Source organism: Danio rerio, chromosome 3 (assembly GCF_052040795.2).
Source record: "Danio rerio strain M-AB ecotype USA chromosome 3, GRCz13ab, whole genome shotgun sequence".
In the NCBI taxonomy this organism is placed as follows: Eukaryota; Metazoa; Chordata; class Actinopteri; order Cypriniformes; family Danionidae; genus Danio; species Danio rerio.
Window position 1 is genome coordinate 67007501 of NC_141023.1, and position 17500 is coordinate 67025000.

Consider the following 17500-nt stretch of genomic DNA (forward strand, 5'->3'; position numbering starts at 1 on the left):
CTGGTTTATATTGTACGGCACATATCTCGTTTTTATTTTTATTTCAGTTAACGACAATTATTTTACAGTTTAGTTTTTTGCTTTTTCGTTAATTTTCGTTAACTATAATAACCTTGGTTGTTTGTGATTCAAGTTTTTATCTTTCCCAGTTTATTTCTGCTTTTGAATTGCATTATGGGATCTTAAGCTTTTTTTTTTTTACAACTTTAAAGGGTCATGACACCCCCCACTTTCACAATTTCACAATTTTTTCAAAAGATGCATGATTAATGGGCGTGGAGCTCTGCAAGCATCGGGCAGGAGTGGGCGTGGCCAGCAGGGGAGAAGGGGAGCGAACGGCTGTTGTTGACAGTTAGCTCAAAATGAGACACAAACCGTGAGGAGACGCATGAGTTTATAGTTCACAAAGTTAAAATGCAACTAAATAAACAGTTATTTAATGCCCTGCTACATTTGTTAGTCGTAATTTCATACATACATAACCACAATTTAAATCATTATAAAGATACGGGTGTTCATGTAAACACTATAAATGAGGATTCTCCCTCGATCCCCAAGACTAAATTATAGATCTGAATGCAGACTCAGTGCAGCAGGTCTCCTGACCGGTCTATTTTAACCATTAGCCCTGCTGGTAAACTGGAGGATTTAGGCGAACACAGCAGCACGGCGATGTGTCTAAATGTGAACGAACTCCTGATAAAAGTCAACATCCGCCATTCTCTAATTCTCGTGCTGCTCTCCCGACAAAAACGCTAACAGCACACACACAGCTTTGCTGTATGATCGGCCCTGACAAGATCGTGGGAAAAAACATGCAACAAACCCCGTGGATCATGGAAACAAACACATACGAGCCTTCATGAACAGCTACTGTGTGCCATTGGTCTGTGTCTCACAGCTTCAGTGGCGCAAAAAGGGGGTGTGCAGTATATGCAGCGCATAGGGGCGCCACACATGGGGGGCGCCATTGTGCCAAAACTATTTTTGAAATTATCCTTATCAAAAGTTTCAATTAATAAAAATGTGTTTAAAAATTATTTTGCATTTTGTACTATAATATTGTACTTTATTAATTTATTTCTACTATGAGTTGCGTTAGTTGGCGCACACGTTTTAATTCAAAATCATTTAACACAATAACATGCAGTCACTCAGCCAAGTGTAAAGTGTTCATGTACAGTAGATGTAAATGTTTAGATTTTTAATTTTTTTTCCAAATAAACTTGTTCTTTATTTATTATTATTTATTATTGATTAATTAATTTGCCAAAAGAGAGATCAAAAATTATGTTTATGCAAGTACAGACCTCAAAATATTTCAGATAGCATAGAAAATAATATTTAGATTAGAAATTCCCCTTTATACATTTTATATACTTGATTATAATGATTCTTAACTCTGTTTAAACTGACACATAAATAAAGAGTCAGAATATTAATTTTTTTGGAACTGAGATGTTTATTAATCTTTATATCAACATCTATTTTTTCCCAATATAGATTTTTTTATACATTTATTATGTATCATAATGATACATCAGGTCTTTTGGTAACGTTTTTTGCTCAAAACTATTTCAATTTAGTTACAAAAAAAGTTTGCCCATAACATTTTGTCAGAACTCGCATACCCCTCAGTAAACGTGTTGTTGCACCACTGCACAGCTTGCTTAAAACTGGCAGGTCTGCCTTGCCTTCGGAATGCACGTGCTCTCATGAATAATTAAGCAGCCGGCTCTTCTCATAGGATAAGAAAACTCGGCTATGAATAATAATGAGAAACCGATGCGTCATCATTGCACTTGCAGTTCTGCGCTACGTTGCAGAGTTTGATCCCGCCCCAAAAATCATTTTAAACCCGGAAGCTGAAATGAGCTGACAAAAGCTCAACATTATCCAGTTTTCCCCACAATTACAGCTGACAGCTGCTAACATTGTCTTAACTGATGCTCAACACAGACATATCTGTTAATATATATAAAACAAAGTTCTCCAGGGTGTCCTGAACCTTTAAAGCTTTAAAACTGTGGAAAAAGTGACTTATGAGCATTTGTAATAGTGTGCAGTGTGAAGTGGGAAATATAGTCAGAATAAATCTCATGAATAACTGGAACAACTAGAACCTCTGCGTGTGTTGGGTTTTAAATGAACACTACTCTTTTTATTTGGAAATATTCTTATTTCTCCAAAAAATAAATAAATAAATAAAATAAAATAAAATAATCGGATTATTTGATTGGTAAAACAATCAATATCTGCAGTCCTTAGTTTGTTTTGTTACAAGTCAGAAATGACAAGAAGCCAGCTTCCCACAATAGAAAGTCAATGGAGGGTGTTGTTTGCCCCACAGTAGGCGTGGCCTAATATGCTCCGCCTCCACATGGGTTTAAAATAGACATGAGTAAACAATGGCTTTCATCTGTGGCTGAACTCATGCTTTAGCATGGACGGTACAAGTGTTTTACACAAAGGGTGGATTTATGAGAGCAGTCAATCAGGCGGAGAGCAAACATGATGAATGCAAACCAGTCTAGAGCAGCGTGACACGGGGAAAATATGAAGTAAAACACAAAATACAAAACCAAAATAACTATATATAAACAAAAAGTGTGCAAAATATGAAGTAAAACACAAAATACAAAACCAAAATAACTATATATAAACAAAAAGTGTGCAAAATATGAAGTAAAACACAAAATACAAAACCTAAATAACTATATATAAACAAAAAGTGTGCAAAATATGAAGTAAAACACAAAATACAAAACCAAAATAACTATATATAAACAAAAAGTGTGCAAAATATGAAGTAAAACACAAAATACAAAACCAAAATAACTATATATAAACAAAAAGTGTGCAAAATATGAAGTAAAACACAAAATACAAAACCTAAATAACTATATATAAACAAAAAGTGTGCAAAATATGAAGTAAAACACAAAATACAAAACCAAAATAACTATATATAAACAAAAAGTGTGCAAAATATGAAGTAAAACACAAAATACAAAACCAAAATAACTATATATAAACAAAAAGCGTGCAAAATATGAAGTAAAACACAAAATACAAAACCAAAATAACTATATATAAACAAAAAGTGTGCAAAATATGAAGTAAAACACAAAATACAAAACCAAAATAACTATAAATAAACAAAAAGTGTGCAAAATATGAAGTAAAACACAAAATACAAAACCAAAATAACTATATATAAACAAAAAGTGTGCAAAATATGAAGTAACACACAAAATACAAAACCAAAATAACTATATATAAACAACAAGTGTGCAAAATATGAAGTAAAACACAAAATACAAAACCAAAATAACTATATATAAACAAAAAGCGTGCAAAATATGAAGTAAAACACAAAATAAAAACCAAAATAACTATATATAAACAAAAAGTGTGCAAAATATGAAGTAAAACACAAAATACAAAACCAAAATAACTATATATAAACAAAAAGCGTGCAAAATATGAAGTAAAACACAAAATACAAAACCAAAATAACTATATATAAACAAAAAGTGTGCAAAATATGAAGTAAAACACAAAATAAAAACCAAAATAACTATATATAAACAAAAAGTGTGCAAAATATGAAGTAAAACACAAAATACAAAACCAAAATAACTATATATAAACAAAAAGTGTGCAAAATATGAAGTAAAACACAAAATAAAAACCAAAATAACTATATATAAACAAAAAGTGTGCAAAATATGAAGTAACACACAAAATACAAAACCTAAATAACTATATATAAACAAAAAGTGTGCAAAGTATGAAGTAAAACACAAAATACAAAACCAAAATAACTATATATAAACAAAAAGTGTGCAAAGTATGAAGTAAAACACAAAATACAAAACCAAAATAACTATATATAAACAAAAAGTGTGCAAAATATGAAGTAAAACACAAAATACAAAACCAAAATAACTATATATAAACAAAAAGTGTGCAAAATATGAAGTAAAACACAAAATACAAAACCAAAATAACTATATATAAACAAAAAGCGTGCAAAATATGAAGTAAAACACAAAATACAAAACCAAAATAACTATATATAAACAAAAAGTGTGCAAAATATGAAGTAAAACACAAAATACAAAACCAAAATAACTATATATAAACAAAAAGCGTGCAAAATATGAAGTAACACACAAAATACAAAACCAAAATAACTATATATAAACAAAAAGCGTGCAAAATATGAAGTAAAACACAAAATACAAAACCAAAATAACTATATATAAACAAAAAGTGTGCAAAATATGAAGTAAAACACAAAATACAAAACCAAAATAACTATATATAAACAAAAAGTGTGCAAAATATGAGTAAAACACAAAATACAAAACCAAAATAACTATATATAAACAAAAAGTGTGCAAAATATGAAGTAACACACAAAATACAAAACCAAAATAACTATATATAAACAAAAAGTGTGCAAAATATGAAGTAAAACACAAAATACAAAACCAAAATAACTATATATAAACAAAAAGTGTGCAAAATATGAAGTAAAACACAAAATACAAAACCAAAATAACTATATATAAACAAAAAGTGTGCAAAATATGAAGTAAAACACAAAATACAAAACCAAAATAACTATATATAAACAAAAAGTGTGCAAAATATGAAGTAAAACACAAAATACAAAACCAAAATAACTATATATAAACAAAAAGCGTGCAAAATATGAAGTAAAACACAAAATACAAAACCAAAATAACTATATATAAACAAAAAGCGTGCAAAATATGAAGTAAAACACAAAATACAAAACCAAAATAACTATATATAAACAAAAAGCGTGCAAAATATGAAGTAAAACACAAAATACAAAACCAAAATAACTATATATAAACAAAAAGTGTGCAAAATATGAAGTAAAAAACAAAATACAAAACCAAAATAACTATATATAAACAAAAAGTGTGCAAAATATGAAGTAAAACACAAAATACAAAACCAAAATAACTATATATAAACAAAAAGTGTGCAAAATATGAAGTAAAACACAAAATACAAAACCAAAATAACTATATATAAACAAAAAGTGTGCAAAATATGAAGTAAAACACAAAATACAAAACCAAAATAACTATATATAAACAAAAAGTGTGCAAAATATGAAGTAAAACACAAAATACAAAACCAAAATAACTATATATAAACAAAAAGTGTGCAAAATATGAAGTAAAACACAAAATACAAAACCAAAATAACTATATATAAACAAAAAGCGTGCAAAATATGAAGTAAAACACAAAATACAAAACCAAAATAACTATATATAAACAAAAAGTGTGCAAAATATGAAGTAAAACACAAAATAAAAACCAAAATAACTATATATAAACAAAAAGCGTGCAAAATATGAAGTAAAACACAAAATACAAAACCAAAATAACTATATATAAACAAAAAGCGTGCAAAATATGAAGTAAAAAACAAAATACAAAACCAAAATAACTATATATAAACAAAAAGTGTGCAAAATATGAAGTAAAACACAAAATACAAAACCAAAATAACTATATATAAACAAAAAGCGTGCAAAATATGAAGTAAAACACAAAATACAAAACCAAAATAACTATATATAAACAAAAAGCGTGCAAAATATGAAGTAAAACACAAAATACAAAACCAAAATAACTATATATAAACAAAAAGTGTGCAAAATATGAAGTAAAACACAAAATACAAAACCAAAATAACTATATATAAACAAAAAGCGTGCAAAATATGAAGTAACACACAAAATACAAAACCAAAATAACTATATATAAACAAAAAGCGTGCAAAATATGAAGTAAAACACAAAATACAAAACCAAAATAACTATATATAAACAAAAAGCGTGCAAAATATGAAGTAAAACACAAAATACAAAACCAAAATAACTATATATAAACAAAAAGTGTGCAAAATATGAGTAAAACACAAAATACAAAACCAAAATAACTATATATAAACAAAAAGTGTGCAAAATATGAAGTAACACACAAAATACAAAACCAAAATAACTATATATAAACAAAAAGTGTGCAAAATATGAAGTAAAACACAAAATACAAAACCAAAATAACTATATATAAACAAAAAGTGTGCAAAATATGAAGTAAAACACAAAATACAAAACCAAAATAACTATATATAAACAAAAAGTGTGCAAAATATGAAGTAAAACACAAAATACAAAACCAAAATAACTATATATAAACAAAAAGTGTGCAAAATATGAAGTAAAACACAAAATACAAAACCAAAATAACTATATATAAACAAAAAGCGTGCAAAATATGAAGTAAAACACAAAATACAAAACCAAAATAACTATATATAAACAAAAAGCGTGCAAAATATGAAGTAAAACACAAAATACAAAACCAAAATAACTATATATAAACAAAAAGCGTGCAAAATATGAAGTAAAACACAAAATACAAAACCAAAATAACTATATATAAACAAAAAGCGTGCAAAATATGAAGTAAAACACAAAATACAAAACCAAAATAACTATATATAAACAAAAAGTGTGCAAAATATGAAGTAAAAAACAAAATACAAAACCAAAATAACTATATATAAACAAAAAGTGTGCAAAATATGAAGTAAAACACAAAATACAAAACCAAAATAACTATATATAAACAAAAAGTGTGCAAAATATGAAGTAAAACACAAAATACAAAACCAAAATAACTATATATAAACAAAAAGTGTGCAAAATATGAAGTAAAACACAAAATACAAAACCAAAATAACTATATATAAACAAAAAGTGTGCAAAATATGAAGTAAAACACAAAATACAAAACCAAAATAACTATATATAAACAAAAAGCGTGCAAAATATGAAGTAAAACACAAAATACAAAACCAAAATAACTATATATAAACAAAAAGCGTGCAAAATATGAAGTAAAACACAAAATACAAAACCAAAATAACTATATATAAACAAAAAGTGTGCAAAATATGAAGTAAAACACAAAATAAAAACCAAAATAACTATATATAAACAAAAAGCGTGCAAAATATGAAGTAAAACACAAAATACAAAACCAAAATAACTATATATAAACAAAAAGCGTGCAAAATATGAAGTAAAAAACAAAATACAAAACCAAAATAACTATATATAAACAAAAAGTGTGCAAAATATGAAGTAAAACACAAAATACAAAACCAAAATAACTATATATAAACAAAAAGTGTGCAAAATATGAAGTAAAACACAAAATACAAAACCAAAATAACTATATATAAACAAAAAGTGTGCAAAATATGAAGTAAAACACAAAATACAAAACCAAAATAACTATATATAAACAAAAAGTGTGCAAAATATGAAGTAAAACACAAAATACAAAACCAAAATAACTATATATAAACAAAAAGTGTGCAAAATATCAAGTAAAACACAAAATACAAAACCAAAATAACTATATATAAACAAAAAGTGTGCAAAATATCAAGTAAAACACAAAATACAAAACCAAAATAACTATATATAAACAAAAAGTGTGCAAAATATGAAGTAACACACAAAATACAAAACCAAAATAACTATATATAAACAAAAAGCGTGCAAAATATGAAGTAAAACACAAAATACAAAACCAAAATAACTATATATAAACAAAAAGTGTGCAAAATATGAAGTAAAACACAAAATACAAAACCAAAATAACTATATATAAACAAAAAGTGTGCAAAATATGAAGTAAAACACAAAATACAAAACCAAAATAACTATATATAAACAAAAAGTGTGCAAAATATGAAGTAACACACAAAATACAAAACCAAAATAACTATATATAAACAAAAAGTGTGCAAAATATGAAGTAAAACACAAAATACAAAACCAAAATAACTATATATAAACAAAAAGTGTGCAAAATATGAAGTAAAACACAAAATACAAAACCAAAATAACTATATATAAACAAAAAGTGTGCAAAATATGAAGTAAAACACAAAATACAAAACCAAAATAACTATATATAAACAAAAAGCGTGCAAAATATGAAGTAAAACACAAAATACAAAACCAAAATAACTATATATAAACAAAAAGCGTGCAAAATATGAAGTAAAACACAAAATACAAAACCAAAATAACTATATATAAACAAAAAGTGTGCAAAATATGAAGTAAAACACAAAATACAAAACCAAAATAACTATATATAAACAAAAAGTGTGCAAAATATGAAGTAAAAAACAAAATACAAAACCAAAATAACTATATATAAACAAAAAGTGTGCAAAATATGAAGTAAAACACAAAATACAAAACCAAAATAACTATATATAAACAAAAAGTGTGCAAAATATGAAGTAAAACACAAAATACAAAACCAAAATAACTATATATAAACAAAAAGTGTGCAAAATATGAAGTAAAACACAAAATACAAAACCAAAATAACTATATATAAACAAAAAGTGTGCAAAATATGAAGTAAAACACAAAATACAAAACCAAAATAACTATATATAAACAAAAAGTGTGCAAAATATCAAGTAACACACAAAATACAAAACCAAAATAACTATATATAAACAAAAAGTGTGCAAAATATGAAGTAACACACAAAATACAAAACCAAAATAACTATATATAAACAAAAAGTGTGCAAAATATGAAGTAAAACACAAAATACAAAACCAAAATAACTATATATAAACAAAAAGTGTGCAAAATATGAAGTAACACACAAAATACAAAACCAAAATAACTATATATAAACAAAAAGTGTGCAAAATATGAAGTAAAACACAAAATACAAAACCAAAATAACTATATATAAACAAAAAGTGTGCAAAGTACACACATGTAAATGCAAGCTTTTATTTTGGATGTGCTAGTATATGTAAATATGCGCATGCATATATATATCTATATACAAAATATATATGTAAATGGTCATATCTAATATTCATTATTAGATATTTTCTAAAAGGAGCCCTACTCCAGTATGTTAAAACATTAGATAAAAAAAAACAAGAGCGTGCCGATCTCCTGACTTTAAAACGAACGCCCTCCAGAAACACACGGGCTGATTTGCATCTTCGCTCCTGCTTTGTTTGTTTGTTTGCTCTTCCTGAAAAAAACAACACGAGTTCAGGACACCGCTGAACTAAACACTGGAGGAGAAATATCTGCGCCATCATCAGCATTACCTCACTAAACAAACAGAAAACCACGTCATGCAGGCACACACGTCTGCTGACATTCACACGACGAGAAAACCTAAAGGGATAGTTCACAGGAAAACCAAAAGTCCCCGTTCACTCACGCACCCTTTACTTGCTGCAAACCTCGAGGAGTTTCTTTCTTCTGTTGAACACTATATGTTGGAGGATGCAGGACAGCTGTAACCATTGACTTCCATATAGGGGTGTCACGATTCTCCAAATTCTCGATTCGATTACATTTTCGATTCTTAAGTCACGATTCGATTCGATTTTCGATTATGAATAATTAATTAATTAATGACCAATTAATTATTTGTATCCTACCGTTTAAACTACCTGACCTGCATGGTCTTTGTTTTACCCATAAACAAATCATACAGTAAATGAATAAAGGCAAGTTACACACATAATTACCACCTGTCAATCACTTTTTTCTTGTGAATAGGCAGTGATCTGTGTCGTTATAATGGCGTCGGTAAAAAAAAAGGTGCACAACCAACAGGAACCAGCCAACAGCATCTGAGGTGTTCGCTAAAATGACTAAGTACTAGTGTGAAAGTAAAAGATTGAAGCAGTCTTAACTAGGTTAATTAGGTTAGCCAGACAGGCTAGAGTAATTAGGCAAGTTATTGTATAACGATGGTTTGTTCTGGAGACAGTCTGAAAAACAATTAGCCTAAGGGGCTAATAAATTTGACCTTAAAATAGTTCATAAAAAATTTAGAACTGCTTTTATTCTAGCCAAAATAATACAAATAAGACTTTGTTCAGAGGAAAAAATATTATCAGACAAACTATCAACATTTCCTTGCTCTGTTAAATATAATTTAGGAAATATTTTAAAAAGAAAAAAAACAACAAAGGGGGCTAATAATTCTGACTGCCACTGTATATATATTTACAATAATTTTTAAAAATGTTTTTAAGAAAACTTCTTCAGTTCATCAAGGCTACATTTATTAAATGTAAAAAATGTTAAATTGTTAAATATTTATCAAAATTTTACTTTTTTATTACTAATTAATGAGAGTATATATTGGATTATTTTTTTTTATTATAACTAATTTATTAGTAATTTTATTACTCCAGACATTATTGCTTTTATTACTATTACCATTAATAAATATAATAATGATTAATATTAGTGATTTCTGAAGGATCATGTGACTGGAGTAATAAAGCAGAAATTTCATCTTTAAAATCACTGGAATAAATATATAAATTAAATGATAAACTACTTTTGAACAGTTATTTTATAGTGCAACATTTCATAATTTGTATTTATGATGAAATAATTGCAGCCTTGGACAGGCCTAATACAACATATTATACGATTAAAATATGGAAAAATTAACAGATAGTAATTTCGGTCAATTTTCCTGACGGATAAACCGAGATCAGGCTGGATAAACAGCTCTCGGTAATATTTCAGCATGCTTTCACTTTCGCATTTACCGGTAAGAATGACATCTCGCCCTGCTCATCATTCTCTCTTCATATAGCCGTATATATGGCTATTACACGATCATAATATACTGTGATATAGCCTGGGTCGTTAGTTTGTTGCATTGTTATGTTTTCTCACTACAATCGATCCGAAATTTCGATCGATTTTCGATTAAAATCGAAATCGTGACACCCTTACTTCCATAGTAAGAAATACAAATATTGTTGTTGAAGTCAATAATTACAGGTGGTTTCTGCTTGTCTCAACAGAAGATAGAAACTAGTATAGGTTTGAAACAGCTTGAATGAGAATTGAATTGTGAGCAAATGCTCATTTCTGGGTGAACGATCCTTTTAATGATGAGATGAGAAATTCACTGTGTGCGCTGAAAATCTCGCACTTTATTCAGGATTCTTACACCTTTTCCAAAGTCAAATTTAAGCACTTTTCATGTCCGCTTTCAAGGTTTCCAGCACCTCACATATACTGTATGCACATGCATGTACTTTATTACATTATATTAAATGTTATTTGTTACAGTGGCCTATACTAAACTACAGGGTGGGCCATTTATATGGATACTCCTTAATAAAATGGGAATGTTTGGTGATATTAACGTCCTGTTTGTGGCACATTAGCTTATGTGAGGGGGCAAACTTGTTAATATGCATAGATATATACATTAGATGTCGCCTGGCCTATTGTTGTCTATTGGACGGAATGCGTCAATAGCGCCGCCATCTTGCTACAGGGTAGCGCTCCTTAGAAATGAATGCGGGACCAAGGTACAGTGGAGGACTGTGGCCATCCAAAGCCAGAGATATACACATATACACATATATCTATGATTGGGAGTTTTCCTGGATGTTAGTATGCAATTTTTTCTAATTATGAAAATTATAATTTGACATCACTTTTCTACATTGATTGATCAGTGACCGCACGGGCATTCCTGACAAAAAGCTTTTGTTTGTGTGTACAGAAATGTACTATCCACCCTCCCTGTTAAATGTGATCTCATCATGTCTTGAAACACAGCTCCTCTCCTGCTTTCACTGCTCATACTGACGGAGGGAGCGATTCACTTGTGAATGAATCCCCCGAACGACTCTTTCACTAACGTTAGCCGACAATAATACAAGTTTCTGGCAGCGCAGCATCTCGTTGTCATATTTCTTTTGAATTGTTTGCTGATTTTATTCAACAAAACTAGCATAAGCCGAGTGTTTAGTGTGAGTTGGAGCTGCTTTGCCGTATGGTGAATGCAGTAAGTGACTGTCATCATCAATAACGTTACCTGATTAGCACAAAAGTTCAGAACATACAAAAACAGAGAAAACTTAATATTACCTATGAAATGTTCTGCCTTTGTGCTTTGTTTTCTTTGTTTGCTCGTTTGTTTGCAGCGCTAAAGTCCCGCATCTTCACGTAATAACACCATCTTGACTAGTGCACTTGAATGACATTTGTCCTGGGAGCACTGTACAAACATGGCGGCGCTACTGACGCATGCTCAGGGTCCCTATGCGATATCTAGTGTATATATCTATGGTTAATATGGGTGGTGACCATGATGGCCATTTTAAAGTCAGCCATCTTGGATCCAACTTTTGTTTTTTTCAATAGGAAGAGGGTCATGTGACACATCAAACTTATTGGGATTTTGACAAGAAAAACAATGGTGTGCTTAGTTTTAACGTAACTTTATTCTTCCATGATTTATTTACAAATGTTATTTTGTCATTTACAGTGCTCAAATAAGCTAAATCTAGAGGCCTTTGCCTTTCATTGTAGACACTTCTGGTACCAAATCATCAACTAGAAAAGTCAGCTATTAAAGAAAGCTATTATTTGCTGTCCCTAAAACTTGAATAGGCCACAAGACTTTCGTCAGGTAGTGTACATATGTTTATGTTCATATGTCACAAGTTTCAAAGGAGGTTATCCAAACTCTAAGCACTTTAGAAAACGAGATTAAAATGCAAGTATTTTCCAGCACCTGTTTAAACCCTGTTTATTAGTGGAAGAAAAAACACCAGTTATGTAAAATCAGCTCCAGGATTAATGGTGCATTAAAGCCTTTATGTTTATGATCATCAGAACAGTGCGATCATGAAGCGCAGCGATACAAGGAAGGATAAAGCCTGTTTTGCATGAAAGTGCAGGGTAAAATCACAATGCTCCAGGCAGTTTTTGCACTCTCAAAAAGCCATGGGGAATTCAGAGTCTTCACAGACGGGGGAAAAAAGTGCAAATTCACTTCTGTGTATAGAGGCTGACAGAGTTACTGTACTAAACACAGGAGAACAGCAAGAGAAACCAGGTTTCCGCAAACAGGTTTTGTCCTGAGGGGGAAAGAGAGCGAGGGGGAAAACCCACAGCGGTCAGATGAGTTACACCAAAGACTAGACGGATATGAACACTGGCATTACTAGGAAACAGCCGTGCACTTTATCCAAAGTCAAATTTAAGCACTTTTTTAGCTGCATGTTTTAACTTTTCCAGCACTTTACAAGCATCATATACACTCACCGGCCACTTTATTAGGTACACCTGTCCAACTGCTCAATATCGCAAAGGTTTAATCAGCCAATCACATGGCTGCAGCTCAATGCATTTAGGCATGTACACATGATCAAGAGGATCTGCTGCAGTTGAAAGCGAGCATCAGAATGGGGGAGAAAGGGGATTTAAGTGACTTTGGTTTTTGTTGCAAGACGGGCTGCTCTGAGTATTTCAGTAACTGCTGATCTACTGGGATTTACAAGCACATACAGTAAAATAAGCTCGTCATTCAGGATAATGAATACTTTGGATAGTCAATGTGAATCTTGGGTTACACCACACTCTCATTTGTTCGAGATAACACGAGGAATGTTCAGATAAAGGAGGAATGCTTAACACTCACTGTGTGTAAAACGAAATGCATCTTACTCATTTAAAGGGACAGTTCACCCAAAATGGCCAAGGCAGTGGCGCAGTAGGTAGTGCTGTCGCCTCACAGCCAGAGGGTCGCTGGTTCGAGCCTCGGCTCAGTTGGCGTTTCTGTGTGCTACATGCTGCAGGTGAATTGGGTAGGCTAAATTGTCTGTGGTGTATGAGTGTGTGTGAATGTGTGTGTGGATGTTTCCCAGAGATGGGTTGCGGCTGCGTAAAAACTTGCTGGATAAGTTGGCGGTTCATTCCGCTGTGGCGACCCCGGATTAATAAAGGGACTAAGCCGACAAGAAAATGAATGAATGAATGAGTTCACCGAAAATAAAAACATTTCTGGCATCAATTACTCACCCTTGCCTTTAAACCTTTAAGAGTTGCTTCTTTTGTTACACAAAAAAAGATACTTTGCAGAATGATAAATTCATGACTTCCATATTAGGAAAAACAAATACTATGGAAGTCACTGGTGGTGTCAGGCTTTCAACATTCCTCTTCCATAGTGTTTGTTTTTCCGACAATGGAAGCAGATGGTTACAGGTTTTCCGCATTCCTCACACTATCTTCTTTTGCTAAATCGCAAATGTGATTTCATGTCGATTTATCGCTCATAGATCTGGAGTTAAAGCAGCTCTTCTTCATTCAAGCGGAGGAGCGGGAATGCTCATTCACTCATGCATTACTCAGCAGCATTTCACAGTACCAGCACACCTCCATCAGAACACACACGCAGGTATTTCACTGATCTCACACCGCTGTAATCTGATGCTTCACACACTCACACTCCTACACACAGGGACAGCGCAAATAATATTAGACTAGATATTCTTCAAGACACTAGTGTTCAGCTTACAGTGACATGTAAAGGCTTCACTAGGGTAATTAGGGTAAAGTTAGGGTAATTAGCCAAGTCATTGTATAACAGTGGTTTGTTCTGGAGACAATCCAACACTAATATTGCTGATAATATTGAGCTTAAAATGGCTTTAAAACAATTAAGAACTGCTTTTATTCTAGCCGAAATAAAACAAATAAGACTTTCTCCAGAAGAACAAATATTAGAGGAAATACTGTGAGAAATTTCCTGAATCTGTTCAACATCATTTTGAACGGTGCAATTTCAGTGGTTTTAAAACGATGGTCAACCTTGAAACCGGTTATGGCCTCATGCCTAGGTATAAGAATGAATTTCAGTCCTCGGTGGGACTGGTCAAATAATGAGATAATAGTAGCCTCTCCGTCTGTGGGACACTCGACCTCACGGTGTCAATCCGTCCGTGCCTCTCAAGACTATCAGATGTCAGCTCATCTGCCTGAACGCGCTCGGGTTTCAGCTCAGGACATTATCTGGCCCTGCAGAAGCAAGTTTCACCTCTTATCGCCACAGGATAGGGAGGCCATTGTGTTTACAACCACTAAAGCAACGTCCAAATGTTACGGTCCTCAAAGGAAAAGGTCAAGAAAAGGTCATCAACACTGAGAGGGGAAGAAAAGAAAGGCCATAGCCAGGTCTGCACAATGTATCGTTTCAGCATCGATATCCTTTATTTAGATGTCCATGGTGATGTTTATATACACCGTTTCATTTAGAGAAACTCCTGAGGTAAATAAGTTATATCTCTGAACTTTAATTCTGAATAGATATAAAATGCGGCGCATTTCTGGGACTTCTGGGACTTCCAGAGTGAGTTTGGTGCTCAAGTCTGCATCGGTGCGTCCTCGAAATCAAGAACACATCCGGGAAGTTTCACGCATCCTCTGCTCTTGCGTTCTTGAGTATTGGAACTGAACTTTGGCAGCTGATGATGACTTTACATGAGAACATGAGGATGCAAGACCGCTGAAGAACGCGTTTTGAGAAACAGCCTGTTTCTAACTACAGCTGCAGAGCTGTAGTTGTGAGTGCTCAAGTTTGCGACGCAGTTTGCGAATGTTCGTTGGAGCGATGGATTTGGGAAAAGCCAAATCTACAAACTTTGTTTGTAACGACAGAATTTGCGACCTTAGTTGGCTAACGATGGTTTTGGGAAACGCACCCCAGGTTGGAGTCATTTGATTGAATCGCATGGATTAGGTCGCATGGGTTGGATTGGGTTGCTCAGGTTGAGTCGCTCGGGTTGGGGCGCATGGATCGGATTGCTCAGGTTGAGTTGTCGCTTGAGTCATGTGATTGAGTCGCATGGACTGAGTCGCTTGGGTTGGGTTGCATGGACTGAGTCGCTTGGGTTAGGTTGCATGGACTGAGTCGCTTGGGTCGCTCGGGTTGAGTCGCTCTGGTTGGGACACATGGATTGGGTCGCTTGGGTTGAGTCGCATGAGTCGTTTGATTGAGTCGCATGGACTGGGGCACTTAGGTTGAGTTGCATGGATTAGGTCGCTCGGGTTGGGACCCAAGGATTGGGTCGCTTGGGTTGAGTCGCTTAAGTCATTTGATTTGGTTGCATGGACCGGGGCACTTAGGTTGAGTTGCATGGATTAGGTCACTCGGGTTGAGCCGCTCAGGTTGGGACCCAAGGATTGGGTCGCTTGGGTTGAGTCGCTTAAGTCATTTGATTTGGTCGCATGGATTGGGTCGTTTGGGTCTAAAGAAGCCAGACAGGGTGGGTTGTAACTAAAATAACTAGGCCAATTAAAATATATTTTACATTCGTCCTGGCAAATATAAAAAAAAAATGTGTTATTAAAATTATTTAACCTATTGAAACTTGTCGAAAACTTGGGAAATATAAAAAAAATCATTATAATTTCACAAAAGGGTTAATAATATTGACTATATATAAATATATATATATATATAAATATATATATATATATATATATATATATATATATATATATATATATATATATATATTTATATAACATTGTCTTGCTATTATAAATAAAAAATTTGTTCTTTTCATGGATAAAGTTTGTTCATAATTTCTCTTTATCTGGCTTTAGCCATTTCATTTAGAATATTTTTTTAATAAAATATATATATATATTTTTTTTAAGATGTCAGTAATGTCATACAGATACAGACAATATACCGAAACAGATAATTGTGGTTAAAATATAAAGATATACAGCATAAAAAACAAAAAATAGGAAACATAAGTTTAGAAAGGTTTTGGAAGATTCCCACTCCTAATATACACGTTATACTAAATATCATCTCACAACTGCAGATTTTGGAGACTGACATTGCAAGGTCACACACACCGATTCTAGTGCAGGGATTGTGTGCGTGTGCCCGTGTGCTGGCTGGGAGAAGCTCAGCGAAATATGCTTTGCCAATATATGCTATTACAGTTTCAGCGGTGGCTGCTCATTTTCACATTTTTAATCTATTTGTGTTTTTCTCTTGGCAATCTGATTAGATAATGAGAGGAATGGAAATGAAATCAGCTGTTTATTTGTTTTTTCTAAGCATGGAAGGTTAAGTGAAGAGCACAGTTGAATACAGCGCTGTGAATAGCGAAGCCTCTCGTCTACTGAACAGTTTGCACATATACTAAACAATTCTGAATCACTTTTGAGAATCGTTAGAGAAAGAATGGTGATGCATCAGTTATTTTTGATTCATCTCCCACTGCTAATATACGCATCACAGCACTGGTTTTACTGTCTCAGATGGGGATTCAAACAGGGTTTCTAGCATGAGAGTCAGGTTTTAAACACGTTATAGACCCCAGATTGCAGCATCAGTCTCTAGTGTACTTATCGAGCCCACAGTAGTGATGTTTACATGCACAGCTCGTGCTAACTGATAATGTGATTGAATCATCAATAGACCACTGACTTGCATTTAGCAATCCTGCACTGTGATCAAGCTCCCCAAAACTACTGGCTAACAGCAGCGAGTGGATGGTGGATTTGTCCACATCAGTAGTA

The 17500-nt window shown here is 32.1% G+C and overlaps 1 protein-coding gene across 5 annotated transcripts in view; it reads right to left on the reverse strand.

The window, feature by feature from the left end:
• Window positions 1–17500, reverse strand: part of baiap2l1b (BAR/IMD domain containing adaptor protein 2 like 1b) — a 109810-nt gene that overhangs the window by 81261 nt on the left and 11049 nt on the right.